The following is a 27,707-nucleotide window of genomic DNA, read 5'->3' as shown; positions in this document are numbered from 1 at the left end:
TCAATTCTTCCTTTATATATCCCATAAGGTCCCATCCACCCTCTGCAAAGGCCCTTCCTTCACAGCCTATCTGTTGCATTTCAACTAATGCCCTCAGACTACTTTTTTTTTTCCCTCTCTTCTTTTTTTTTTTTCTTTTGTCTGTTTAGTATCATCAATTGCTCCGTTACATATTCCATAAGGTCCCATCCACCTTCTGCAAAGGCCCTATCTCCTGCATTTCAAATAATCCCCTCAGACTTTTTTTTTTTTCTCCCTCTTCTTTTTTTTTTTTTTTGTGGTGTTTATTATCATCAATTCTTCCTTTATATATCCCATAAGGTCCCATGCAACCTCTGCAAAGGCCCTTCCTTCCCAGCCTATCTGTCGCATTTCAAATATGCCCTCAGACTACTTTTTTATTATTATTATTATTATTTTTTATTATTATTATTATCTTATCTCCTCCTATATTATCCCACAAGGCTCTTTGCCCCTTCTGCAAGGCCCCACTCCTCCCACCGCGCGCATCCAACTGCTAGCATAAGCATCCATGACATTCCAAATCTCCCTATCAGATTTTCTTTTTTTTTTTTTTCCCTTTCTTTAAACCTCATAATTATCTCTACATATGTCATGAAGGCTTTCTCCTTTGCGCGGCACGTCCCCGCTTCAAAATCCACCAATCCTTGTTGTACGAGTGTTTGCCCTTCCATGTTTGGCATTTTTCTCCAGGGGTCCTCGACATTGACTACCAACGACAACGCTTTCGCTCCCCCTTCCTCTCCCCTCTTTCATTCCCCCTTACCCTCTACTCGGCCCCGTAGCGGTGTATCCCTGCAAGTACAGGAGACAGTTATAGGGCCGTGTAATCCCCCCCCTTCTCTTCCCCCCTCAACAAGAATCTCATTATTATTATCTGTCACACAGAGCAAGTGTGACAGATACTGCGCCTTTTTCTTCCAGCGACAGTAGCGATGATGTACCTACAAACTTGCTCTAGGCGGATAAAGTGCGACTAATTAACGCCGATAAGAGGCAAATGATAGAGGAGAGGAGGGATTCCCCTGATACTTAATATCCGAAATAGACTGCTGAAGGTCATTTCTTACTAAGCAAACCTGTGCATTCCACGAGGTTTGTCTATTTATGATCTGAATTATTACGTAACTAAACTCTCCTTAAGCGAACGACCTCGCATTACCGAAGTGCCTGCAACGGAGCAGCACCAAAACAGCCGCCGATGAGTTATAAAATCTGACTTTTGATGGTATAGCGAGGGGGAAAGCGCGAACGCAGTCCCCCACTACCAAAAATTGCATGCCCCATCTGCCCCAGTTTGGGGTAGTGGCAGGGGTCAGCACGAGCGTAGTGCAATGCCCGCACCTCTCCCTGGAGGCACCGCCTTGCTGATCACGGTAGCCTCGGCACCAGGTAAGTATGCTTGGACGACGTCTCTGCCGCGGAGGCAACCTACAGAGACACCGCCTTCTGCTCAAGTTACGACCGTTGGGAAATAAAAGAACGTGCCTCTCCCTGCTCCGTGTTGCTTGTCCACCCGGAGAATAACAAATGTTTTCTTGCGAACTCTCAAGCTGTTAATTCAAAACTATTTTGTAGAAGCCTACTGACCATTATATGTGCACAAAATAGGCTACAAACTCGCACAACACGCTGGCGTATGTCTCAGTGTTGCTAATAGACATGTTTAACGGGTGGTGGCGCCACCTCACCAGCCTTCCAACTTCTCGCATTCCTCTACTGCGGCAATGCACTGCAGCGTATTGAGCGATTGAGCGTGCAGAGTTCGTGCCCCCAAGCAGTTCGTACCGGAGAAAGTCCCAGCGATTCGCGCGTTTCCGGCAATAAACCATTCCCGTGAGTCTCGCAAGTGGCGTCACGGACTCCGATCGCATTGTAGTAGTGTGCCACGGGACTATCACTTGACAAGGGTAACGTTGAACCTGCGTCACGGCTACAATCCTCGCCCTCTCAGCAGTTTTTTCTTTTTTTTACTCTTTTCCGGGCTTTTTCTTTCGAACTTTTTTCCTTGTCTTTTTTTTTGCGCACGTTCTTTGTAGAGGTCCCGTATTCCTTCCCGATATTCCGCTAACCACGCCCTACCTCCATTTCCCTCTTCGTGCTAACATACATTAAGTGTCCTAGGATTTAACGTGCTTTCTATACCTGCCGTGTTTTTTTTTTTCTTTTTTTTTTTTCAATTCATTTCACCACCTTTCTACCTGTTTCTTTTCAACGCACTGACCTGTTTGCTCATCCACGACCCTCGCCTTGCTTTACATAGCGCAAATATGAAAAAGTTAACCCTCACGGTCTGCGTAGGGTTGTTCAATATGAAAAGCAGCAAAGTTATGCCATTCATTAAGTTACCCGTTCCTCTGTCGTTTATGTGTCAAGTATACTTTTTTGTGTGTTTTATTGATTATAAATGTAACGTCCAAAAGTAATTTTCGCCTTTACTTGAGAAAATAAAACGAACCGTCTTTTTGAGCAAACTGATAGTTCCCTTTCATACTCGGAGACAGTGTACAAAGACTACGTGGGGAAAGCAGCGTCAGAAATCGAGCAGGCAACGCAGCTTGTGGAGGTGGCACGCATACGTGCTTACTTGTTTTTTGTTTTTCCTTATAAACCACTTGGCTTAGACGACAATTACTATTTCGAATGAAATTAGAGCATTCTGCGTCTCTCGTACTATACTAAACAGTACCCTAATTTCGGCAATTTAACAAAAAGCACATGCAAATCTGCGTGTATTTCGCTTCGCTCCGAATATAATTCCTATCAGTTTAAACAAATCTAATAAACCACGTGGCGTAGACGGCCCCCGCCGTGAGTGAGTGATGCAGTGGTAAGACGCGCCCGACTACTGTGCCGGAGTTCCCGGGTCCGAACCCGACCACGGCGGCTGCGTTTTTCGATGGAGGCAAAACGAAGTGGCGTCCGTGTGCTGGTGCGATGTCAGCGCACGTTAAAGATCCTCAGGTGGTCGAAATTACTCCGTAGCCCTCCACAACGGCTCCCCTTTCTCTCATTCCACTTTCACTCCCACCTTCCTCCCTTCCCTTACGGCGCGGTTCAGAGTCAGAGTATTCGCGAGAGTTCAGAGAGTTCGCAGACTGGAGTGGCTTGCTACGGAAAGCGGGTGCTTGGCGCCTCAGCAGAGTGGTTTTCGCCCCTTACGAGCAACTGCTGACTGCATTGCGGATGTTGTCAGCACCCTTGAAAACGCCCGCAACACCAGCCAAGTGGGATACCTCATCCTGCTCGACATCAGAAGCGCCTTCGATTGTCTTCCTCACTGGGCAGTGATCGACGCGCTAAAAAACATTGGTGCCACCGGCCGCCTCCTGAACTTCGTCAGTGCGTTCCTCAGCGAGCGAACACTCTCCGTGAAGGTGGGCAACACCTGTAGTGCCCCCCGTCCAGTGCCATGCGGTGTCCCTCAGGGAAGTGTGCTGAGCCCTTTCCTATTCAACATCGTGCTGGCCCAACTACCCTTGTGTCTCCCCCGTGCTGAGCGCGAGTTTGCGCGTGTGTGTGTATATGCGGACGATGTTGCCCTGTTCGCCTCATCAACAACCCGCAGCAACGCCTCATCGCTTCGCGACCTTCAGCGTGCGCTCGATGCTGTCACCGCGTTTATTCGCAGTGTCGGCCTCGCAGTGTCGGCCGAAAAAACTGAAGCCCTGCTCTACCATCCCCGTGGTGCTGCAGCCCGCAACAAAACACGCCCTCTTCGCCTGGACGGAACCCCCCTGCCTTGGCGCACAACGGTTGTTTACCTCGGCCTCAAAATTGATGCCCGCATCACCTGGCGCCTTGCGGTGGATAAAGTGTGCGCAGACACCAAGCGCATAGGTAAACTAGCGCTTCGTCTCCTTGCCAAAGGTGAAGGAGCCTCTCCCCCGCTCTGTGCAAGAATCCATGAAGCGATCGCCTCAGCCAGAGCATTGTATGCCCTTCCCCTGCTCAGCCTCAGCCCACTCCAATGGAAAAGGCTGGACACATGCCATAGGAACGCCATACGACACATATATGGTCTCCCCAACGGATCTCAGGTGGCAGCGACCTATGCAGAAACCCGCAACATCCCCCTCTCACTAAGAGCACTCAAAACTGCCCTCAACCACATCGAGCGGCTTCACCGAGCACAAGATGGCTCTGAACTTCTTCGCAGAATTTCAGCCAAACCTAACACACGCATCGGTCGTGTCATGTGCCTCTTCCGTGAGATACTGGGCCCCTCTCCACCGCCCCTTGCTGCTCCACAACCCCCACATGAAATCTGCCCGCCCCGCATCTATCAGGGTCTCCCAGGGGTGAAGAGCAAACGAAACACGCCCGTATGCGCCCTTCAGCAAGAGGCCGCATCCAAAATTCACACGGATTTTCGTCACCGAACCCTCATCTTTACTGATGGGTCAGTCCGTCAGCAAGAAAAATCCGCAGCTGCCGCATGTGTGATTCCCGACTTGGACACCTCTAAATTATGCAGGCTACACTTCCCTTCCTCGTCACAAACAGCTGAGATAGCTGCACTCAATCTGGCAGCCACCCTGCTCCTGGAAAGCCCTGAAATTAAAAATGCTGCCATTCTCACCGATTCGAGGGCAGCGCTTCAGGCCCTTGCGCAGCCTAGCAAAGGACCTCGCCTACTGCAAGTATGCGCACGCAACTTCCAACGCCTCGCCGAATCCGGCTGCGATACAGTCCTACAATGGATCCCATCGCACTGTGGGATAGGGGGCAACGAACTTGCTGATGAGCTCGCTCGATCAGCCCACCACCCGTCCGTTCCCATGTGCGCGGACAACACTACATATGACTGTGCTCGTCTTGCAATCGCGCGACACACCATTTCCCACCACCCTGACCCTCGCATCGCCAGCGGCCACCCCTTCCGTGCAGTTAATACTCGCCTCTTCGCCCGGAGAGACTATGTTCTGCTGTTGCGCCTCCGCATCGGATGTGTTTGGACCGGTGTGCGCGCTAGCCGACTACGAGGAATGTCTCCCCTGTATGCGTCGTGCGGTGACGCAGAAACACTCGAACACGTTCTGTGTATGTGCCCTGTGTACTCGCAACCGCGACACCTCCTTCGGGAAGGTTACCGAAATCTTGGACTTCCCTGTGCTAACACATGTGAGATCCTTCACCCGTCTGGCCCTCCCCACAAAGTGCAAAGTGCCCTAAAAGTGCTCCTGTTATTCCTACGGGACAGTGGACTATAAGTGCAAAACTGTGAACACTTTCCATCTTCCCCTAGTGCGCAAATTATTGCCAGCAACTCTCACCAATTCAGTGTGCCACTCCCGCGCTATTCCCCGCATAGCACCAGTTCCATTTTTTTTTTTTTATTATCATTATTCTGTTTGTGTTTTTTTTTTTTCTTTAAGTCCTATAAGGCCTTTTTGCACAAGGACCTTCTCTCACTCCTGCGCGCAACCAACTGCCCGCAAATCGTCTAACTTTTATCTCTACCAATTTATGTAATGCCCACAGAATCTTTTTTTTTTTTTTTCTGTGTGTGTGTGTTTATCATTATCAATTCCTCCGTTACATATTCCATAAGGTCCCATGCACCTTCTGCAAAGGCCCTATCTCCTCCATCTCAAATAATCCCCTCAGACTACTTTTTTTTTTTTTTCTCCCTCCACTTATTATTTTTTTTTTTTTTTGTGGTGTTTATTATCATCAATTCTTCCTTTATATATCCCATAAGGTCCCATCCACCCTCTGCAAAGGCCCTTCCTTCACAGCCTATCTGTTGCATTTCAACTAATGCCCTCAGACTACTTTTTTTTTCCCTCTCTTCTTTTTTTTTTTTTTCTTTTGTCTGTTTAGTATCATCAATTGCTCCGTTACATATTCCATAAGGTCCCATCCACCTTCTGCAAAGGCCCTATCTCCTCCATCTCAAATAATCCCCTCAGACTACTTTTTTTTTTTTTCTCCCTCCACTTATTATTTTTTTTTTTTTTGTGGTGTTTATTATCATCAATTCTTCCTTTATATATCCCATAAGGTCCCATCCACCCTCTGCAAAGGCCCTTCCTTCACAGCCTATCTGTTGCATTTCAACTAATGCCCTCAGACTACTTTTTTTTTCCCTCTCTTCTTTTTTTTTTTTTCTTTTGTCTGTTTAGTATCATCAATTGCTCCGTTACATATTCCATAAGGTCCCATCCACCTTCTGCAAAGGCCCTATCTCCTCCATCTCAAATAATCCCCTCAGACTACTTTTTTTTTTTTTTCTCCCTCCACTTATTATTATTTTTTTTTTTGTGGTGTTTATTATCATCAATTCTTCCTTTATATATCCCATAAGGTCCCATCCACCCTCTGCAAAGGCCCTTCCTTCACAGCCTATCTGTTGCATTTCAACTAATGCCCTCAGACTACTTTTTTTTTTCCCTCTCTTCTTTTTTTTTTTTCTTTTGTCTGTTTAGTATCATCAATTGCTCCGTTACATATTCCATAAGGTCCCATCCACCTTCTGCAAAGGCCCTATCTCCTGCATTTCAAATAATCCCCTCAGACTTTTTTTTTTTCTCCCTCTTCTTTTTTTTTTTTTTTGTGGTGTTTATTATCATCAATTCTTCCTTTATATATCCCATAAGGTCCCATCCACCCTCTGCAAAGGCCCTTCCTTCACAGCCTATCTGTTGCATTTCAACTAATGCCCTCAGACTACTTTTTTTTTCCCTCTCTTCTTTTTTTTTTTTTCTTTTGTCTGTTTAGTATCATCAATTGCTCCGTTACATATTCCATAAGGTCCCATCCACCTTCTGCAAAGGCCCTATCTCCTGCATTTCAAATAATCCCCTCAGACTTTTTTTTTTTCTCCCTCTTCTTTTTTTTTTTTTTTGTGGTGTTTATTATCATCAATTCTTCCTTTATATATCCCATAAGGTCCCATGCAACCTCTGCAAAGGCCCTTCCTTCCCAGCCTATCTGTCGCATTTCAAATATGCCCTCAGACTACTTTTTTATTATTATTATTATTATTTTTTATTATTATTATTATCTTATCTCCTCCTATATTATCCCACAAGGCTCTTTGCCCCTTCTGCAAGGCCCCACTCCTCCCACCGCGCGCATCCAACTGCTAGCATAAGCATCCATGACATTCCAAATCTCCCTATCAGATTTTCTTTTTTTTTTTTTTCCCTTTCTTTAAACCTCATAATTATCTCTACATATGTCATGAAGGCTTTCTCCTTTGCGCGGCACGTCCCCGCTTCAAAATCCACCAATCCTTGTTGTACGAGTGTTTGCCCTTCCATGTTTGGCATTTTTCTCCAGGGGTCCTCGACATTGACTACCAACGACAACGCTTTCGCTCCCCCTTCCTCTCCCCTCTTTCATTCCCCCTTACCCTCTACTCGGCCCCGTAGCGGTGTATCCCTGCAAGTACAGGAGACAGTTATAGGGCCGTGTAATCCCCCCCCTTCTCTTCCCCCCTCAACAAGAATCTCATTATTATTATCTGTCACACAGAGCAAGTGTGACAGATACTGCGCCTTTTTCTTCCAGCGACAGTAGCGATGGTGTACCTACAAACTTGCTCTAGGCGGATAAAGTGCGACTAATTAACGCCGATAAGAGGCAAATGATAGAGGAGAGGAGGGATTCCCCTGATACTTAATATCCGAAATAGACTGCTGAAGGTCATTTCTTACTAAGCAAACCTGTGCATTCCACGAGGTTTGTCTATTTATGATCTGAATTATTACGTAACTAAACTCTCCTTAAGCGAACGACCTCGCATTACCGAAGTGCCTGCAACGGAGCAGCACCAAAACAGCCGCCGATGAGTTATAAAATCTGACTTTTGATGGTATAGCGAGGGGGAAAGCGCGAACGTAGTCCCCTACTACCAAAAATTGCATGCCCCATCTGCCCCAGTTTGGGGTAGTGGCAGGGGTCAGCACGAGCGTAGTGCAATGCCCGCACCTCTCCCTGGAGGCACCGCCTTGCTGATCACGGTAGCCTCGGCACCAGGTAAGTATGCTTGGACGACGTCTCTGCCGCGGAGGCAACCTACAGAGACACCGCCTTCTGCTCAAGTTACGACCGTTGGGAAATAAAAGAACGTGCCTCTCCCTGCTCCGTGTTGCTTGTCCACCCGGAGAATAACAAATGTTTTCTTGCGAACTCTCAAGCTGTTAATTCAAAACTATTTTGTAGAAGCCTACTGACCATTATATGTGCACAAAATAGGCTACAAACTCGCACAACACGCTGGCGTATGTCTCAGTGTTGCTAATAGACATGTTTAACGGGTGGTGGCGCCACCTCACCAGCCTTCCAACTTCTCGCATTCCTCTACTGCGGCAATGCACTGCAGCGTATTGAGCGATTGAGCGTGCAGAGTTCGTGCCCCCAAGCAGTTCGTACCGGAGAAAGTCCCAGCGATTCGCGCGTTTCCGGCAAGAAACCATTCCCGTGAGTCTCGCAAGTGGCGTCACGGACTCCGATCGCATTGTAGTAGTGTGCCACGGGACTATCACTTGACAAGGGTAACGTTGAACCTGCGTCACGGCTACAATCCTCGCCCTCTCAGCAGTTTTTTCTTTTTTTTACTCTTTTCCGGGCTTTTTCTTTCGAACTTTTTTCCTTGTCTTTTTTTTTGCGCACGTTCTTTGTAGAGGTCCCGTATTCCTTCCCGATATTCCGCTAACCACGCCCTACCTCCATTTCCCTCTTCGTGCTAACATACATTAAGTGTCCTAGGATTTAACGTGCTTTCTATACCTGCCGTGTTTTTTTTTTTTCTTTTTTTTTTTTTCAATTCATTTCACCACCTTTCTACCTGTTTCTTTTCAACGCACTGACCTGTTTGCTCATCCACGACCCTCGCCTTGCTTTACATAGCGCAAATATGAAAAAGTTAACCCTCACGGTCTGCGTAGGGTTGTTCAATATGAAAAGCAGCAAAGTTATGCCATTCATTAAGTTACCCGTTCCTCTGTCGTTTATGTGTCAAGTATACTTTTTTGTGTGTTTTATTGATTATAAATGTAACGTCCAAAAGTAATTTTCGCCTTTACTTGAGAAAATAAAACGAACCGTCTTTTTGAGCAAACTGATAGTTCCCTTTCATACTCGGAGACAGTGTACAAAGACTACGTGGGGAAAGCAGCGTCAGAAATCGAGCAGGCAACGCAGCTTGTGGAGGTGGCACGCATACGTGCTTACTTGTTTTTTGTTTTTCCTTATAAACCACTTGGCTTAGACGACAATTACTATTTCGAATGAAATTAGAGCATTCTGCGTCTCTCGTACTATACTAAACAGTACCCTAATTTCGGCAATTTAACAAAAAGCACATGCAAATCTGCGTGTATTTCGCTTCGCTCCGAATATAATTCCTATCAGTTTAAACAAATCTAATAAACCACGTGGCGTAGACGGCCCCCGCCGTGAGTGAGTGATGCAGTGGTAAGACGCGCCCGACTACTGTGCCGGAGTTCCCGGGTCCGAACCCGACCACGGCGGCTGCGTTTTTCGATGGAGGCAAAACGAAGTGGCGTCCGTGTGCTGGTGCGATGTCAGCGCACGTTAAAGATCCTCAGGTGGTCGAAATTACTCCGTAGCCCTCCACAACGGCTCCCCTTTCTCTCATTCCACTTTCACTCCCACCTTCCTCCCTTCCCTTACGGCGCGGTTCAGAGTCAGAGTATTCGCGAGAGTTCAGAGAGTTCGCAGACTGGAGTGGCTTGCTACGGAAAGCGGGTGCTTGGCGCCTCAGCAGAGTGGTTTTCGCCCCTTACGAGCAACTGCTGACTGCATTGCGGATGTTGTCAGCACCCTTGAAAACGCCCGCAACACCAGCCAAGTGGGATACCTCATCCTGCTCGACATCAGAAGCGCCTTCGATTGTCTTCCTCACTGGGCAGTGATCGACGCGCTAAAAAACATTGGTGCCACCGGCCGCCTCCTGAACTTCGTCAGTGCGTTCCTCAGCGAGCGAACACTCTCCGTGAAGGTGGGCAACACCTGTAGTGCCCCCCGTCCAGTGCCATGCGGTGTCCCTCAGGGAAGTGTGCTGAGCCCTTTCCTATTCAACATCGTGCTGGCCCAACTACCCTTGTGTCTCCCCCGTGCTGAGCGCGAGTTTGCGCGTGTGTGTGTATATGCGGACGATGTTGCCCTGTTCGCCTCATCAACAACCCGCAGCAACGCCTCATCGCTTCGCGACCTTCAGCGTGCGCTCGATGCTGTCACCGCGTTTATTCGCAGTGTCGGCCTCGCAGTGTCGGCCGAAAAAACTGAAGCCCTGCTCTACCATCCCCGTGGTGCTGCAGCCCGCAACAAAACACGCCCTCTTCGCCTGGACGGAACCCCCCTGCCTTGGCGCACAACGGTTGTTTACCTCGGCCTCAAAATTGATGCCCGCATCACCTGGCGCCTTGCGGTGGATAAAGTGTGCGCAGACACCAAGCGCATAGGTAAACTAGCGCTTCGTCTCCTTGCCAAAGGTGAAGGAGCCTCTCCCCCGCTCTGTGCAAGAATCCATGAAGCGATCGCCTCAGCCAGAGCCAGATTGGAGTGGGCTGAGGCTGAGCAGGGGAAGGGCATACCCCTTCCCCTGCTCAGCCTCAGCCCACTCCAATGGAAAAGGCTGGACACATGCCATAGGAACGCCATACGACACATATATGGTCTCCCCAACGGATCTCAGGTGGCAGCGACCTATGCAGAAACCCGCAACATCCCCCTCTCACTAAGAGCACTCAAAACTGCCCTCAACCACATCGAGCGGCTTCACCGAGCACAAGATGGCTCTGAACTTCTTCGCAGAATTTCAGCCAAACCTAACACACGCATCGGTCGTGTCATGTGCCTCTTCCGTGAGATACTGGGCCCCTCTCCACCGCCCCTTGCTGCTCCACAACCCCCACATGAAATCTGCCCGCCCCGCATCTATCAGGGTCTCCCAGGGGTGAAGAGCAAACGAAACACGCCCGTATGCGCCCTTCAGCAAGAGGCCGCATCCAAAATTCACACGGATTTTCGTCACCGAACCCTCATCTTTACTGATGGGTCAGTCCGTCAGCAAGAAAAATCCGCAGCTGCCGCATGTGTGATTCCCGACTTGGACACCTCTAAATTATGCAGGCTACACTTCCCTTCCTCGTCACAAACAGCTGAGATAGCTGCACTCAATCTGGCAGCCACCCTGCTCCTGGAAAGCCCTGAAATTAAAAATGCTGCCATTCTCACCGATTCGAGGGCAGCGCTTCAGGCCCTTGCGCAGCCTAGCAAAGGACCTCGCCTACTGCAAGTATGCGCACGCAACTTCCAACGCCTCGCCGAATCCGGCTGCGATACAGTCCTACAATGGATCCCATCGCACTGTGGGATAGGGGGCAACGAACTTGCTGATGAGCTCGCTCGATCAGCCCACCACCCGTCCGTTCCCATGTGCGCGGACAACACTACATATGACTGTGCTCGTCTTGCAATCGCGCGACACACCATTTCCCACCACCCTGACCCTCGCATCGCCAGCGGCCACCCCTTCCGTGCAGTTAATACTCGCCTCTTCGCCCGGAGAGACTATGTTCTGCTGTTGCGCCTCCGCATCGGATGTGTTTGGACCGGTGTGCGCGCTAGCCGACTACGAGGAATGTCTCCCCTGTATGCGTCGTGCGGTGACGCAGAAACACTCGAACACGTTCTGTGTATGTGCCCTGTGTACTCGCAACCGCGACACCTCCTTCGGGAAGGTTACCGAAATCTTGGACTTCCCTGTGCTAACACATGTGAGATCCTTCACCCGTCTGGCCCTCCCCACAAAGTGCAAAGTGCCCTAAAAGTGCTCCTGTTATTCCTACGGGACAGTGGACTATAAGTGCAAAACTGTGAACACTTTCCATCTTCCCCTAGTGCGCAAATTATTGCCAGCAACTCTCACCAATTCAGTGTGCCACTCCCGCGCTATTCCCCGCATAGCACCAGTTCCATTTTTTTTTTTTTTATTATCATTATTCTGTTTGTGTTTTTTTTTTTTCTTTAAGTCCTATAAGGCCTTTTTGCACAAGGACCTTCTCTCACTCCTGCGCGCAACCAACTGCCCGCAAATCGTCTAACTTTTATCTCTACCAATTTATGTAATGCCCACAGAATCTTTTTTTTTTTTTTTCTGTGTGTGTGTGTTTATCATTATCAATTCCTCCGTTACATATTCCATAAGGTCCCATGCACCTTCTGCAAAGGCCCTATCTCCTCCATCTCAAATAATCCCCTCAGACTACTTTTTTTTTTTTTTCTCCCTCCACTTATTATTTTTTTTTTTTTTTGTGGTGTTTATTATCATCAATTCTTCCTTTATATATCCCATAAGGTCCCATCCACCCTCTGCAAAGGCCCTTCCTTCACAGCCTATCTGTTGCATTTCAACTAATGCCCTCAGACTACTTTTTTTTTCCCTCTCTTCTTTTTTTTTTTTTCTTTTGTCTGTTTAGTATCATCAATTGCTCCGTTACATATTCCATAAGGTCCCATCCACCTTCTGCAAAGGCCCTATCTCCTCCATCTCAAATAATCCCCTCAGACTACTTTTTTTTTTTTTTCTCCCTCCACTTATTATTTTTTTTTTTTTTGTGGTGTTTATTATCATCAATTCTTCCTTTATATATCCCATAAGGTCCCATCCACCCTCTGCAAAGGCCCTTCCTTCACAGCCTATCTGTTGCATTTCAACTAATGCCCTCAGACTACTTTTTTTTTCCCTCTCTTCTTTTTTTTTTTTTCTTTTGTCTGTTTAGTATCATCAATTGCTCCGTTACATATTCCATAAGGTCCCATCCACCTTCTGCAAAGGCCCTATCTCCTCCATCTCAAATAATCCCCTCAGACTACTTTTTTTTTTTTTTCTCCCTCCACTTATTATTATTTTTTTTTTTGTGGTGTTTATTATCATCAATTCTTCCTTTATATATCCCATAAGGTCCCATCCACCCTCTGCAAAGGCCCTTCCTTCACAGCCTATCTGTTGCATTTCAACTAATGCCCTCAGACTACTTTTTTTTTTCCCTCTCTTCTTTTTTTTTTTTCTTTTGTCTGTTTAGTATCATCAATTGCTCCGTTACATATTCCATAAGGTCCCATCCACCTTCTGCAAAGGCCCTATCTCCTGCATTTCAAATAATCCCCTCAGACTTTTTTTTTTTCTCCCTCTTCTTTTTTTTTTTTTTTGTGGTGTTTATTATCATCAATTCTTCCTTTATATATCCCATAAGGTCCCATGCAACCTCTGCAAAGGCCCTTCCTTCCCAGCCTATCTGTCGCATTTCAAATATGCCCTCAGACTACTTTTTTATTATTATTATTATTATTTTTTATTATTATTATTATCTTATCTCCTCCTATATTATCCCACAAGGCTCTTTGCCCCTTCTGCAAGGCCCCACTCCTCCCACCGCGCGCATCCAACTGCTAGCATAAGCATCCATGACATTCCAAATCTCCCTATCAGATTTTCTTTTTTTTTTTTTTCCCTTTCTTTAAACCTCATAATTATCTCTACATATGTCATGAAGGCTTTCTCCTTTGCGCGGCACGTCCCCGCTTCAAAATCCACCAATCCTTGTTGTACGAGTGTTTGCCCTTCCATGTTTGGCATTTTTCTCCAGGGGTCCTCGACATTGACTACCAACGACAACGCTTTCGCTCCCCCTTCCTCTCCCCTCTTTCATTCCCCCTTACCCTCTACTCGGCCCCGTAGCGGTGTATCCCTGCAAGTACAGGAGACAGTTATAGGGCCGTGTAATCCCCCCCCTTCTCTTCCCCCCTCAACAAGAATCTCATTATTATTATCTGTCACACAGAGCAAGTGTGACAGATACTGCGCCTTTTTCTTCCAGCGACAGTAGCGATGGTGTACCTACAAACTTGCTCTAGGCGGATAAAGTGCGACTAATTAACGCCGATAAGAGGCAAATGATAGAGGAGAGGAGGGATTCCCCTGATACTTAATATCCGAAATAGACTGCTGAAGGTCATTTCTTACTAAGCAAACCTGTGCATTCCACGAGGTTTGTCTATTTATGATCTGAATTATTACGTAACTAAACTCTCCTTAAGCGAACGACCTCGCATTACCGAAGTGCCTGCAACGGAGCAGCACCAAAACAGCCGCCGATGAGTTATAAAATCTGACTTTTGATGGTATAGCGAGGGGGAAAGCGCGAACGCAGTCCCCCACTACCAAAAATTGCATGCCCCATCTGCCCCAGTTTGGGGTAGTGGCAGGGGTCAGCACGAGCGTAGTGCAATGCCCGCACCTCTCCCTGGAGGCACCGCCTTGCTGATCACGGTAGCCTCGGCACCAGGTAAGTATGCTTGGACGACGTCTCTGCCGCGGAGGCAACCTACAGAGACACCGCCTTCTGCTCAAGTTACGACCGTTGGGAAATAAAAGAACGTGCCTCTCCCTGCTCCGTGTTGCTTGTCCACCCGGAGAATAACAAATGTTTTCTTGCGAACTCTCAAGCTGTTAATTCAAAACTATTTTGTAGAAGCCTACTGACCATTATATGTGCACAAAATAGGCTACAAACTCGCACAACACGCTGGCGTATGTCTCAGTGTTGCTAATAGACATGTTTAACGGGTGGTGGCGCCACCTCACCAGCCTTCCAACTTCTCGCATTCCTCTACTGCGGCAATGCACTGCAGCGTATTGAGCGATTGAGCGTGCAGAGTTCGTGCCCCCAAGCAGTTCGTACCGGAGAAAGTCCCAGCGATTCGCGCGTTTCCGGCAATAAACCATTCCCGTGAGTCTCGCAAGTGGCGTCACGGACTCCGATCGCATTGTAGTAGTGTGCCACGGGACTATCACTTGACAAGGGTAACGTTGAACCTGCGTCACGGCTACAATCCTCGCCCTCTCAGCAGTTTTTTCTTTTTTTTACTCTTTTCCGGGCTTTTTCTTTCGAACTTTTTTCCTTGTCTTTTTTTTTGCGCACGTTCTTTGTAGAGGTCCCGTATTCCTTCCCGATATTCCGCTAACCACGCCCTACCTCCATTTCCCTCTTCGTGCTAACATACATTAAGTGTCCTAGGATTTAACGTGCTTTCTATACCTGCCGTGTTTTTTTTTTTCTTTTTTTTTTTTTCAATTCATTTCACCACCTTTCTACCTGTTTCTTTTCAACGCACTGACCTGTTTGCTCATCCACGACCCTCGCCTTGCTTTACATAGCGCAAATATGAAAAAGTTAACCCTCACGGTCTGCGTAGGGTTGTTCAATATGAAAAGCAGCAAAGTTATGCCATTCATTAAGTTACCCGTTCCTCTGTCGTTTATGTGTCAAGTATACTTTTTTGTGTGTTTTATTGATTATAAATGTAACGTCCAAAAGTAATTTTCGCCTTTACTTGAGAAAATAAAACGAACCGTCTTTTTGAGCAAACTGATAGTTCCCTTTCATACTCGGAGACAGTGTACAAAGACTACGTGGGGAAAGCAGCGTCAGAAATCGAGCAGGCAACGCAGCTTGTGGAGGTGGCACGCATACGTGCTTACTTGTTTTTTGTTTTTCCTTATAAACCACTTGGCTTAGACGACAATTACTATTTCGAATGAAATTAGAGCATTCTGCGTCTCTCGTACTATACTAAACAGTACCCTAATTTCGGCAATTTAACAAAAAGCACATGCAAATCTGCGTGTATTTCGCTTCGCTCCGAATATAATTCCTATCAGTTTAAACAAATCTAATAAACCACGTGGCGTAGACGGCCCCCGCCGTGAGTGAGTGATGCAGTGGTAAGACGCGCCCGACTACTGTGCCGGAGTTCCCGGGTCCGAACCCGACCACGGCGGCTGCGTTTTTCGATGGAGGCAAAACGAAGTGGCGTCCGTGTGCTGGTGCGATGTCAGCGCACGTTAAAGATCCTCAGGTGGTCGAAATTACTCCGTAGCCCTCCACAACGGCTCCCCTTTCTCTCATTCCACTTTCACTCCCACCTTCCTCCCTTCCCTTACGGCGCGGTTCAGAGTCAGAGTATTCGCGAGAGTTCAGAGAGTTCGCAGACTGGAGTGGCTTGCTACGGAAAGCGGGTGCTTGGCGCCTCAGCAGAGTGGTTTTCGCCCCTTACGAGCAACTGCTGACTGCATTGCGGATGTTGTCAGCACCCTTGAAAACGCCCGCAACACCAGCCAAGTGGGATACCTCATCCTGCTCGACATCAGAAGCGCCTTCGATTGTCTTCCTCACTGGGCAGTGATCGACGCGCTAAAAAACATTGGTGCCACCGGCCGCCTCCTGAACTTCGTCAGTGCGTTCCTCAGCGAGCGAACACTCTCCGTGAAGGTGGGCAACACCTGTAGTGCCCCCCGTCCAGTGCCATGCGGTGTCCCTCAGGGAAGTGTGCTGAGCCCTTTCCTATTCAACATCGTGCTGGCCCAACTACCCTTGTGTCTCCCCCGTGCTGAGCGCGAGTTTGCGCGTGTGTGTGTATATGCGGACGATGTTGCCCTGTTCGCCTCATCAACAACCCGCAGCAACGCCTCATCGCTTCGCGACCTTCAGCGTGCGCTCGATGCTGTCACCGCGTTTATTCGCAGTGTCGGCCTCGCAGTGTCGGCCGAAAAAACTGAAGCCCTGCTCTACCATCCCCGTGGTGCTGCAGCCCGCAACAAAACACGCCCTCTTCGCCTGGACGGAACCCCCCTGCCTTGGCGCACAACGGTTGTTTACCTCGGCCTCAAAATTGATGCCCGCATCACCTGGCGCCTTGCGGTGGATAAAGTGTGCGCAGACACCAAGCGCATAGGTAAACTAGCGCTTCGTCTCCTTGCCAAAGGTGAAGGAGCCTCTCCCCCGCTCTGTGCAAGAATCCATGAAGCGATCGCCTCAGCCAGAGCATTGTATGCCCTTCCCCTGCTCAGCCTCAGCCCACTCCAATGGAAAAGGCTGGACACATGCCATAGGAACGCCATACGACACATATATGGTCTCCCCAACGGATCTCAGGTGGCAGCGACCTATGCAGAAACCCGCAACATCCCCCTCTCACTAAGAGCACTCAAAACTGCCCTCAACCACATCGAGCGGCTTCACCGAGCACAAGATGGCTCTGAACTTCTTCGCAGAATTTCAGCCAAACCTAACACACGCATCGGTCGTGTCATGTGCCTCTTCCGTGAGATACTGGGCCCCTCTCCACCGCCCCTTGCTGCTCCACAACCCCCACATGAAATCTGCCCGCCCCGCATCTATCAGGGTCTCCCAGGGGTGAAGAGCAAACGAAACACGCCCGTATGCGCCCTTCAGCAAGAGGCCGCATCCAAAATTCACACGGATTTTCGTCACCGAACCCTCATCTTTACTGATGGGTCAGTCCGTCAGCAAGAAAAATCCGCAGCTGCCGCATGTGTGATTCCCGACTTGGACACCTCTAAATTATGCAGGCTACACTTCCCTTCCTCGTCACAAACAGCTGAGATAGCTGCACTCAATCTGGCAGCCACCCTGCTCCTGGAAAGCCCTGAAATTAAAAATGCTGCCATTCTCACCGATTCGAGGGCAGCGCTTCAGGCCCTTGCGCAGCCTAGCAAAGGACCTCGCCTACTGCAAGTATGCGCACGCAACTTCCAACGCCTCGCCGAATCCGGCTGCGATACAGTCCTACAATGGATCCCATCGCACTGTGGGATAGGGGGCAACGAACTTGCTGATGAGCTCGCTCGATCAGCCCACCACCCGTCCGTTCCCATGTGCGCGGACAACACTACATATGACTGTGCTCGTCTTGCAATCGCGCGACACACCATTTCCCACCACCCTGACCCTCGCATCGCCAGCGGCCACCCCTTCCGTGCAGTTAATACTCGCCTCTTCGCCCGGAGAGACTATGTTCTGCTGTTGCGCCTCCGCATCGGATGTGTTTGGACCGGTGTGCGCGCTAGCCGACTACGAGGAATGTCTCCCCTGTATGCGTCGTGCGGTGACGCAGAAACACTCGAACACGTTCTGTGTATGTGCCCTGTGTACTCGCAACCGCGACACCTCCTTCGGGAAGGTTACCGAAATCTTGGACTTCCCTGTGCTAACACATGTGAGATCCTTCACCCGTCTGGCCCTCCCCACAAAGTGCAAAGTGCCCTAAAAGTGCTCCTGTTATTCCTACGGGACAGTGGACTATAAGTGCAAAACTGTGAACACTTTCCATCTTCCCCTAGTGCGCAAATTATTGCCAGCAACTCTCACCAATTCAGTGTGCCACTCCCGCGCTATTCCCCGCATAGCACCAGTTCCATTTTTTTTTTTTTTATTATCATTATTCTGTTTGTGTTTTTTTTTTTTCTTTAAGTCCTATAAGGCCTTTTTGCACAAGGACCTTCTCTCACTCCTGCGCGCAACCAACTGCCCGCAAATCGTCTAACTTTTATCTCTACCAATTTATGTAATGCCCACAGAATCTTTTTTTTTTTTTTTCTGTGTGTGTGTGTTTATCATTATCAATTCCTCCGTTACATATTCCATAAGGTCCCATGCACCTTCTGCAAAGGCCCTATCTCCTCCATCTCAAATAATCCCCTCAGACTACTTTTTTTTTTTTTTCTCCCTCCACTTATTATTTTTTTTTTTTTTTGTGGTGTTTATTATCATCAATTCTTCCTTTATATATCCCATAAGGTCCCATCCACCCTCTGCAAAGGCCCTTCCTTCACAGCCTATCTGTTGCATTTCAACTAATGCCCTCAGACTACTTTTTTTTTCCCTCTCTTCTTTTTTTTTTTTTCTTTTGTCTGTTTAGTATCATCAATTGCTCCGTTACATATTCCATAAGGTCCCATCCACCTTCTGCAAAGGCCCTATCTCCTCCATCTCAAATAATCCCCTCAGACTACTTTTTTTTTTTTTTCTCCCTCCACTTATTATTTTTTTTTTTTTTGTGGTGTTTATTATCATCAATTCTTCCTTTATATATCCCATAAGGTCCCATCCACCCTCTGCAAAGGCCCTTCCTTCACAGCCTATCTGTTGCATTTCAACTAATGCCCTCAGACTACTTTTTTTTTCCCTCTCTTCTTTTTTTTTTTTTCTTTTGTCTGTTTAGTATCATCAATTGCTCCGTTACATATTCCATAAGGTCCCATCCACCTTCTGCAAAGGCCCTATCTCCTCCATCTCAAATAATCCCCTCAGACTACTTTTTTTTTTTTTTCTCCCTCCACTTATTATTATTTTTTTTTTTGTGGTGTTTATTATCATCAATTCTTCCTTTATATATCCCATAAGGTCCCATCCACCCTCTGCAAAGGCCCTTCCTTCACAGCCTATCTGTTGCATTTCAACTAATGCCCTCAGACTACTTTTTTTTTTCCCTCTCTTCTTTTTTTTTTTTCTTTTGTCTGTTTAGTATCATCAATTGCTCCGTTACATATTCCATAAGGTCCCATCCACCTTCTGCAAAGGCCCTATCTCCTGCATTTCAAATAATCCCCTCAGACTTTTTTTTTTTCTCCCTCTTCTTTTTTTTTTTTTTTGTGGTGTTTATTATCATCAATTCTTCCTTTATATATCCCATAAGGTCCCATGCAACCTCTGCAAAGGCCCTTCCTTCCCAGCCTATCTGTCGCATTTCAAATATGCCCTCAGACTACTTTTTTATTATTATTATTATTATTTTTTATTATTATTATTATCTTATCTCCTCCTATATTATCCCACAAGGCTCTTTGCCCCTTCTGCAAGGCCCCACTCCTCCCACCGCGCGCATCCAACTGCTAGCATAAGCATCCATGACATTCCAAATCTCCCTATCAGATTTTCTTTTTTTTTTTTTTCCCTTTCTTTAAACCTCATAATTATCTCTACATATGTCATGAAGGCTTTCTCCTTTGCGCGGCACGTCCCCGCTTCAAAATCCACCAATCCTTGTTGTACGAGTGTTTGCCCTTCCATGTTTGGCATTTTTCTCCAGGGGTCCTCGACATTGACTACCAACGACAACGCTTTCGCTCCCCCTTCCTCTCCCCTCTTTCATTCCCCCTTACCCTCTACTCGGCCCCGTAGCGGTGTATCCCTGCAAGTACAGGAGACAGTTATAGGGCCGTGTAATCCCCCCCCTTCTCTTCCCCCCTCAACAAGAATCTCATTATTATTATCTGTCACACAGAGCAAGTGTGACAGATACTGCGCCTTTTTCTTCCAGCGACAGTAGCGATGGTGTACCTACAAACTTGCTCTAGGCGGATAAAGTGCGACTAATTAACGCCGATAAGAGGCAAATGATAGAGGAGAGGAGGGATTCCCCTGATACTTAATATCCGAAATAGACTGCTGAAGGTCATTTCTTACTAAGCAAACCTGTGCATTCCACGAGGTTTGTCTATTTATGATCTGAATTATTACGTAACTAAACTCTCCTTAAGCGAACGACCTCGCATTACCGAAGTGCCTGCAACGGAGCAGCACCAAAACAGCCGCCGATGAGTTATAAAATCTGACTTTTGATGGTATAGCGAGGGGGAAAGCGCGAACGCAGTCCCCCACTACCAAAAATTGCATGCCCCATCTGCCCCAGTTTGGGGTAGTGGCAGGGGTCAGCACGAGCGTAGTGCAATGCCCGCACCTCTCCCTGGAGGCACCGCCTTGCTGATCACGGTAGCCTCGGCACCAGGTAAGTATGCTTGGACGACGTCTCTGCCGCGGAGGCAACCTACAGAGACACCGCCTTCTGCTCAAGTTACGACCGTTGGGAAATAAAAGAACGTGCCTCTCCCTGCTCCGTGTTGCTTGTCCACCCGGAGAATAACAAATGTTTTCTTGCGAACTCTCAAGCTGTTAATTCAAAACTATTTTGTAGAAGCCTACTGACCATTATATGTGCACAAAATAGGCTACAAACTCGCACAACACGCTGGCGTATGTCTCAGTGTTGCTAATAGACATGTTTAACGGGTGGTGGCGCCACCTCACCAGCCTTCCAACTTCTCGCATTCCTCTACTGCGGCAATGCACTGCAGCGTATTGAGCGATTGAGCGTGCAGAGTTCGTGCCCCCAAGCAGTTCGTACCGGAGAAAGTCCCAGCGATTCGCGCGTTTCCGGCAATAAACCATTCCCGTGAGTCTCGCAAGTGGCGTCACGGACTCCGATCGCATTGTAGTAGTGTGCCACGGGACTATCACTTGACAAGGGTAACGTTGAACCTGCGTCACGGCTACAATCCTCGCCCTCTCAGCAGTTTTTTCTTTTTTTTACTCTTTTCCGGGCTTTTTCTTTCGAACTTTTTTCCTTGTCTTTTTTTTTGCGCACGTTCTTTGTAGAGGTCCCGTATTCCTTCCCGATATTCCGCTAACCACGCCCTACCTCCATTTCCCTCTTCGTGCTAACATACATTAAGTGTCCTAGGATTTAACGTGCTTTCTATACCTGCCGTGTTTTTTTTTTTCTTTTTTTTTTTTTCAATTCATTTCACCACCTTTCTACCTGTTTCTTTTCAACGCACTGACCTGTTTGCTCATCCACGACCCTCGCCTTGCTTTACATAGCGCAAATATGAAAAAGTTAACCCTCACGGTCTGCGTAGGGTTGTTCAATATGAAAAGCAGCAAAGTTATGCCATTCATTAAGTTACCCGTTCCTCTGTCGTTTATGTGTCAAGTATACTTTTTTGTGTGTTTTATTGATTATAAATGTAACGTCCAAAAGTAATTTTCGCCTTTACTTGAGAAAATAAAACGAACCGTCTTTTTGAGCAAACTGATAGTTCCCTTTCATACTCGGAGACAGTGTACAAAGACTACGTGGGGAAAGCAGCGTCAGAAATCGAGCAGGCAACGCAGCTTGTGGAGGTGGCACGCATACGTGCTTACTTGTTTTTTGTTTTTCCTTATAAACCACTTGGCTTAGACGACAATTACTATTTCGAATGAAATTAGAGCATTCTGCGTCTCTCGTACTATACTAAACAGTACCCTAATTTCGGCAATTTAACAAAAAGCACATGCAAATCTGCGTGTATTTCGCTTCGCTCCGAATATAATTCCTATCAGTTTAAACAAATCTAATAAACCACGTGGCGTAGACGGCCCCCGCCGTGAGTGAGTGATGCAGTGGTAAGACGCGCCCGACTACTGTGCCGGAGTTCCCGGGTCCGAACCCGACCACGGCGGCTGCGTTTTTCGATGGAGGCAAAACGAAGTGGCGTCCGTGTGCTGGTGCGATGTCAGCGCACGTTAAAGATCCTCAGGTGGTCGAAATTACTCCGTAGCCCTCCACAACGGCTCCCCTTTCTCTCATTCCACTTTCACTCCCACCTTCCTCCCTTCCCTTACGGCGCGGTTCAGAGTCAGAGTATTCGCGAGAGTTCAGAGAGTTCGCAGACTGGAGTGGCTTGCTACGGAAAGCGGGTGCTTGGCGCCTCAGCAGAGTGGTTTTCGCCCCTTACGAGCAACTGCTGACTGCATTGCGGATGTTGTCAGCACCCTTGAAAACGCCCGCAACACCAGCCAAGTGGGATACCTCATCCTGCTCGACATCAGAAGCGCCTTCGATTGTCTTCCTCACTGGGCAGTGATCGACGCGCTAAAAAACATTGGTGCCACCGGCCGCCTCCTGAACTTCGTCAGTGCGTTCCTCAGCGAGCGAACACTCTCCGTGAAGGTGGGCAACACCTGTAGTGCCCCCCGTCCAGTGCCATGCGGTGTCCCTCAGGGAAGTGTGCTGAGCCCTTTCCTATTCAACATCGTGCTGGCCCAACTACCCTTGTGTCTCCCCCGTGCTGAGCGCGAGTTTGCGCGTGTGTGTGTATATGCGGACGATGTTGCCCTGTTCGCCTCATCAACAACCCGCAGCAACGCCTCATCGCTTCGCGACCTTCAGCGTGCGCTCGATGCTGTCACCGCGTTTATTCGCAGTGTCGGCCTCGCAGTGTCGGCCGAAAAAACTGAAGCCCTGCTCTACCATCCCCGTGGTGCTGCAGCCCGCAACAAAACACGCCCTCTTCGCCTGGACGGAACCCCCCTGCCTTGGCGCACAACGGTTGTTTACCTCGGCCTCAAAATTGATGCCCGCATCACCTGGCGCCTTGCGGTGGATAAAGTGTGCGCAGACACCAAGCGCATAGGTAAACTAGCGCTTCGTCTCCTTGCCAAAGGTGAAGGAGCCTCTCCCCCGCTCTGTGCAAGAATCCATGAAGCGATCGCCTCAGCCAGAGCATTGTATGCCCTTCCCCTGCTCAGCCTCAGCCCACTCCAATGGAAAAGGCTGGACACATGCCATAGGAACGCCATACGACACATATATGGTCTCCCCAACGGATCTCAGGTGGCAGCGACCTATGCAGAAACCCGCAACATCCCCCTCTCACTAAGAGCACTCAAAACTGCCCTCAACCACATCGAGCGGCTTCACCGAGCACAAGATGGCTCTGAACTTCTTCGCAGAATTTCAGCCAAACCTAACACACGCATCGGTCGTGTCATGTGCCTCTTCCGTGAGATACTGGGCCCCTCTCCACCGCCCCTTGCTGCTCCACAACCCCCACATGAAATCTGCCCGCCCCGCATCTATCAGGGTCTCCCAGGGGTGAAGAGCAAACGAAACACGCCCGTATGCGCCCTTCAGCAAGAGGCCGCATCCAAAATTCACACGGATTTTCGTCACCGAACCCTCATCTTTACTGATGGGTCAGTCCGTCAGCAAGAAAAATCCGCAGCTGCCGCATGTGTGATTCCCGACTTGGACACCTCTAAATTATGCAGGCTACACTTCCCTTCCTCGTCACAAACAGCTGAGATAGCTGCACTCAATCTGGCAGCCACCCTGCTCCTGGAAAGCCCTGAAATTAAAAATGCTGCCATTCTCACCGATTCGAGGGCAGCGCTTCAGGCCCTTGCGCAGCCTAGCAAAGGACCTCGCCTACTGCAAGTATGCGCACGCAACTTCCAACGCCTCGCCGAATCCGGCTGCGATACAGTCCTACAATGGATCCCATCGCACTGTGGGATAGGGGGCAACGAACTTGCTGATGAGCTCGCTCGATCAGCCCACCACCCGTCCGTTCCCATGTGCGCGGACAACACTACATATGACTGTGCTCGTCTTGCAATCGCGCGACACACCATTTCCCACCACCCTGACCCTCGCATCGCCAGCGGCCACCCCTTCCGTGCAGTTAATACTCGCCTCTTCGCCCGGAGAGACTATGTTCTGCTGTTGCGCCTCCGCATCGGATGTGTTTGGACCGGTGTGCGCGCTAGCCGACTACGAGGAATGTCTCCCCTGTATGCGTCGTGCGGTGACGCAGAAACACTCGAACACGTTCTGTGTATGTGCCCTGTGTACTCGCAACCGCGACACCTCCTTCGGGAAGGTTACCGAAATCTTGGACTTCCCTGTGCTAACACATGTGAGATCCTTCACCCGTCTGGCCCTCCCCACAAAGTGCAAAGTGCCCTAAAAGTGCTCCTGTTATTCCTACGGGACAGTGGACTATAAGTGCAAAACTGTGAACACTTTCCATCTTCCCCTAGTGCGCAAATTATTGCCAGCAACTCTCACCAATTCAGTGTGCCACTCCCGCGCTATTCCCCGCATAGCACCAGTTCCATTTTTTTTTTTTTTATTATCATTATTCTGTTTGTGTTTTTTTTTTTTCTTTAAGTCCTATAAGGCCTTTTTGCACAAGGACCTTCTCTCACTCCTGCGCGCAACCAACTGCCCGCAAATCGTCTAACTTTTATCTCTACCAATTTATGTAATGCCCACAGAATCTTTTTTTTTTTTTTTCTGTGTGTGTGTGTTTATCATTATCAATTCCTCCGTTACATATTCCATAAGGTCCCATGCACCTTCTGCAAAGGCCCTATCTCCTCCATCTCAAATAATCCCCTCAGACTACTTTTTTTTTTTTTTCTCCCTCCACTTATTATTTTTTTTTTTTTTTGTGGTGTTTATTATCATCAATTCTTCCTTTATATATCCCATAAGGTCCCATCCACCCTCTGCAAAGGCCCTTCCTTCACAGCCTATCTGTTGCATTTCAACTAATGCCCTCAGACTACTTTTTTTTTCCCTCTCTTCTTTTTTTTTTTTTCTTTTGTCTGTTTAGTATCATCAATTGCTCCGTTACATATTCCATAAGGTCCCATCCACCTTCTGCAAAGGCCCTATCTCCTCCATCTCAAATAATCCCCTCAGACTACTTTTTTTTTTTTTTCTCCCTCCACTTATTATTTTTTTTTTTTTTGTGGTGTTTATTATCATCAATTCTTCCTTTATATATCCCATAAGGTCCCATCCACCCTCTGCAAAGGCCCTTCCTTCACAGCCTATCTGTTGCATTTCAACTAATGCCCTCAGACTACTTTTTTTTTCCCTCTCTTCTTTTTTTTTTTTTCTTTTGTCTGTTTAGTATCATCAATTGCTCCGTTACATATTCCATAAGGTCCCATCCACCTTCTGCAAAGGCCCTATCTCCTCCATCTCAAATAATCCCCTCAGACTACTTTTTTTTTTTTTTCTCCCTCCACTTATTATTATTTTTTTTTTTGTGGTGTTTATTATCATCAATTCTTCCTTTATATATCCCATAAGGTCCCATCCACCCTCTGCAAAGGCCCTTCCTTCACAGCCTATCTGTTGCATTTCAACTAATGCCCTCAGACTACTTTTTTTTTTCCCTCTCTTCTTTTTTTTTTTTCTTTTGTCTGTTTAGTATCATCAATTGCTCCGTTACATATTCCATAAGGTCCCATCCACCTTCTGCAAAGGCCCTATCTCCTGCATTTCAAATAATCCCCTCAGACTTTTTTTTTTTCTCCCTCTTCTTTTTTTTTTTTTTTGTGGTGTTTATTATCATCAATTCTTCCTTTATATATCCCATAAGGTCCCATGCAACCTCTGCAAAGGCCCTTCCTTCCCAGCCTATCTGTCGCATTTCAAATATGCCCTCAGACTACTTTTTTATTATTATTATTATTATTTTTTATTATTATTATTATCTTATCTCCTCCTATATTATCCCACAAGGCTCTTTGCCCCTTCTGCAAGGCCCCACTCCTCCCACCGCGCGCATCCAACTGCTAGCATAAGCATCCATGACATTCCAAATCTCCCTATCAGATTTTCTTTTTTTTTTTTTTCCCTTTCTTTAAACCTCATAATTATCTCTACATATGTCATGAAGGCTTTCTCCTTTGCGCGGCACGTCCCCGCTTCAAAATCCACCAATCCTTGTTGTACGAGTGTTTGCCCTTCCATGTTTGGCATTTTTCTCCAGGGGTCCTCGACATTGACTACCAACGACAACGCTTTCGCTCCCCCTTCCTCTCCCCTCTTTCATTCCCCCTTACCCTCTACTCGGCCCCGTAGCGGTGTATCCCTGCAAGTACAGGAGACAGTTATAGGGCCGTGTAATCCCCCCCCTTCTCTTCCCCCCTCAACAAGAATCTCATTATTATTATCTGTCACACAGAGCAAGTGTGACAGATACTGCGCCTTTTTCTTCCAGCGACAGTAGCGATGGTGTACCTACAAACTTGCTCTAGGCGGATAAAGTGCGACTAATTAACGCCGATAAGAGGCAAATGATAGAGGAGAGGAGGGATTCCCCTGATACTTAATATCCGAAATAGACTGCTGAAGGTCATTTCTTACTAAGCAAACCTGTGCATTCCACGAGGTTTGTCTATTTATGATCTGAATTATTACGTAACTAAACTCTCCTTAAGCGAACGACCTCGCATTACCGAAGTGCCTGCAACGGAGCAGCACCAAAACAGCCGCCGATGAGTTATAAAATCTGACTTTTGATGGTATAGCGAGGGGGAAAGCGCGAACGCAGTCCCCCACTACCAAAAATTGCATGCCCCATCTGCCCCAGTTTGGGGTAGTGGCAGGGGTCAGCACGAGCGTAGTGCAATGCCCGCACCTCTCCCTGGAGGCACCGCCTTGCTGATCACGGTAGCCTCGGCACCAGGTAAGTATGCTTGGACGACGTCTCTGCCGCGGAGGCAACCTACAGAGACACCGCCTTCTGCTCAAGTTACGACCGTTGGGAAATAAAAGAACGTGCCTCTCCCTGCTCCGTGTTGCTTGTCCACCCGGAGAATAACAAATGTTTTCTTGCGAACTCTCAAGCTGTTAATTCAAAACTATTTTGTAGAAGCCTACTGACCATTATATGTGCACAAAATAGGCTACAAACTCGCACAACACGCTGGCGTATGTCTCAGTGTTGCTAATAGACATGTTTAACGGGTGGTGGCGCCACCTCACCAGCCTTCCAACTTCTCGCATTCCTCTACTGCGGCAATGCACTGCAGCGTATTGAGCGATTGAGCGTGCAGAGTTCGTGCCCCCAAGCAGTTCGTACCGGAGAAAGTCCCAGCGATTCGCGCGTTTCCGGCAATAAACCATTCCCGTGAGTCTCGCAAGTGGCGTCACGGACTCCGATCGCATTGTAGTAGTGTGCCACGGGACTATCACTTGACAAGGGTAACGTTGAACCTGCGTCACGGCTACAATCCTCGCCCTCTCAGCAGTTTTTTCTTTTTTTTACTCTTTTCCGGGCTTTTTCTTTCGAACTTTTTTCCTTGTCTTTTTTTTTGCGCACGTTCTTTGTAGAGGTCCCGTATTCCTTCCCGATATTCCGCTAACCACGCCCTACCTCCATTTCCCTCTTCGTGCTAACATACATTAAGTGTCCTAGGATTTAACGTGCTTTCTATACC

The 27,707-nt window shown here is 47.9% G+C and overlaps 5 non-coding genes across 5 annotated transcripts; all 5 read right to left on the bottom strand.

Moving 5' to 3' along the window:
* Nucleotides 1–1,257: 1,257 nt before the first annotated feature.
* On the bottom strand, nt 1,258–1,421 carry LOC146184408 (U1 spliceosomal RNA). Its single transcript, XR_014708964.1, has one exon. It is a non-coding gene; the product is annotated as a U1 spliceosomal RNA (small nuclear RNA).
* Nucleotides 1,422–7,851: 6,430 nt separating this feature from the next.
* LOC146184407 (U1 spliceosomal RNA) lies at nt 7,852–8,015 on the bottom strand. Its single transcript, XR_014708978.1, has one exon. It is a non-coding gene; the product is annotated as a U1 spliceosomal RNA (small nuclear RNA).
* A 6,174-nt stretch (nt 8,016–14,189) lies between these two features.
* On the bottom strand, nt 14,190–14,353 carry LOC146184406 (U1 spliceosomal RNA). The gene has a single exon (XR_014708962.1). It is a non-coding gene; the product is annotated as a U1 spliceosomal RNA (small nuclear RNA).
* Nucleotides 14,354–20,493: 6,140 nt separating this feature from the next.
* On the bottom strand, nt 20,494–20,657 carry LOC146184405 (U1 spliceosomal RNA). Its single transcript, XR_014708961.1, has one exon. It is a non-coding gene; the product is annotated as a U1 spliceosomal RNA (small nuclear RNA).
* Nucleotides 20,658–26,797: 6,140 nt separating this feature from the next.
* On the bottom strand, nt 26,798–26,961 carry LOC146184404 (U1 spliceosomal RNA). The gene has a single exon (XR_014708960.1). It is a non-coding gene; the product is annotated as a U1 spliceosomal RNA (small nuclear RNA).
* Between the last annotated feature and the right edge of the window lie 746 nt (nt 26,962–27,707).

The sequence above is a fragment of the Amblyomma maculatum genome, chromosome 7, assembly GCF_055883805.1.
Source record: "Amblyomma maculatum isolate TAMU_Amacu chromosome 7, ASM5588380v1, whole genome shotgun sequence".
NCBI lineage: Eukaryota > Metazoa > Arthropoda > Arachnida > Ixodida > Ixodidae > Amblyomma > Amblyomma maculatum.
This window is presented reverse-complemented; position numbering and strand designations above follow the sequence as displayed.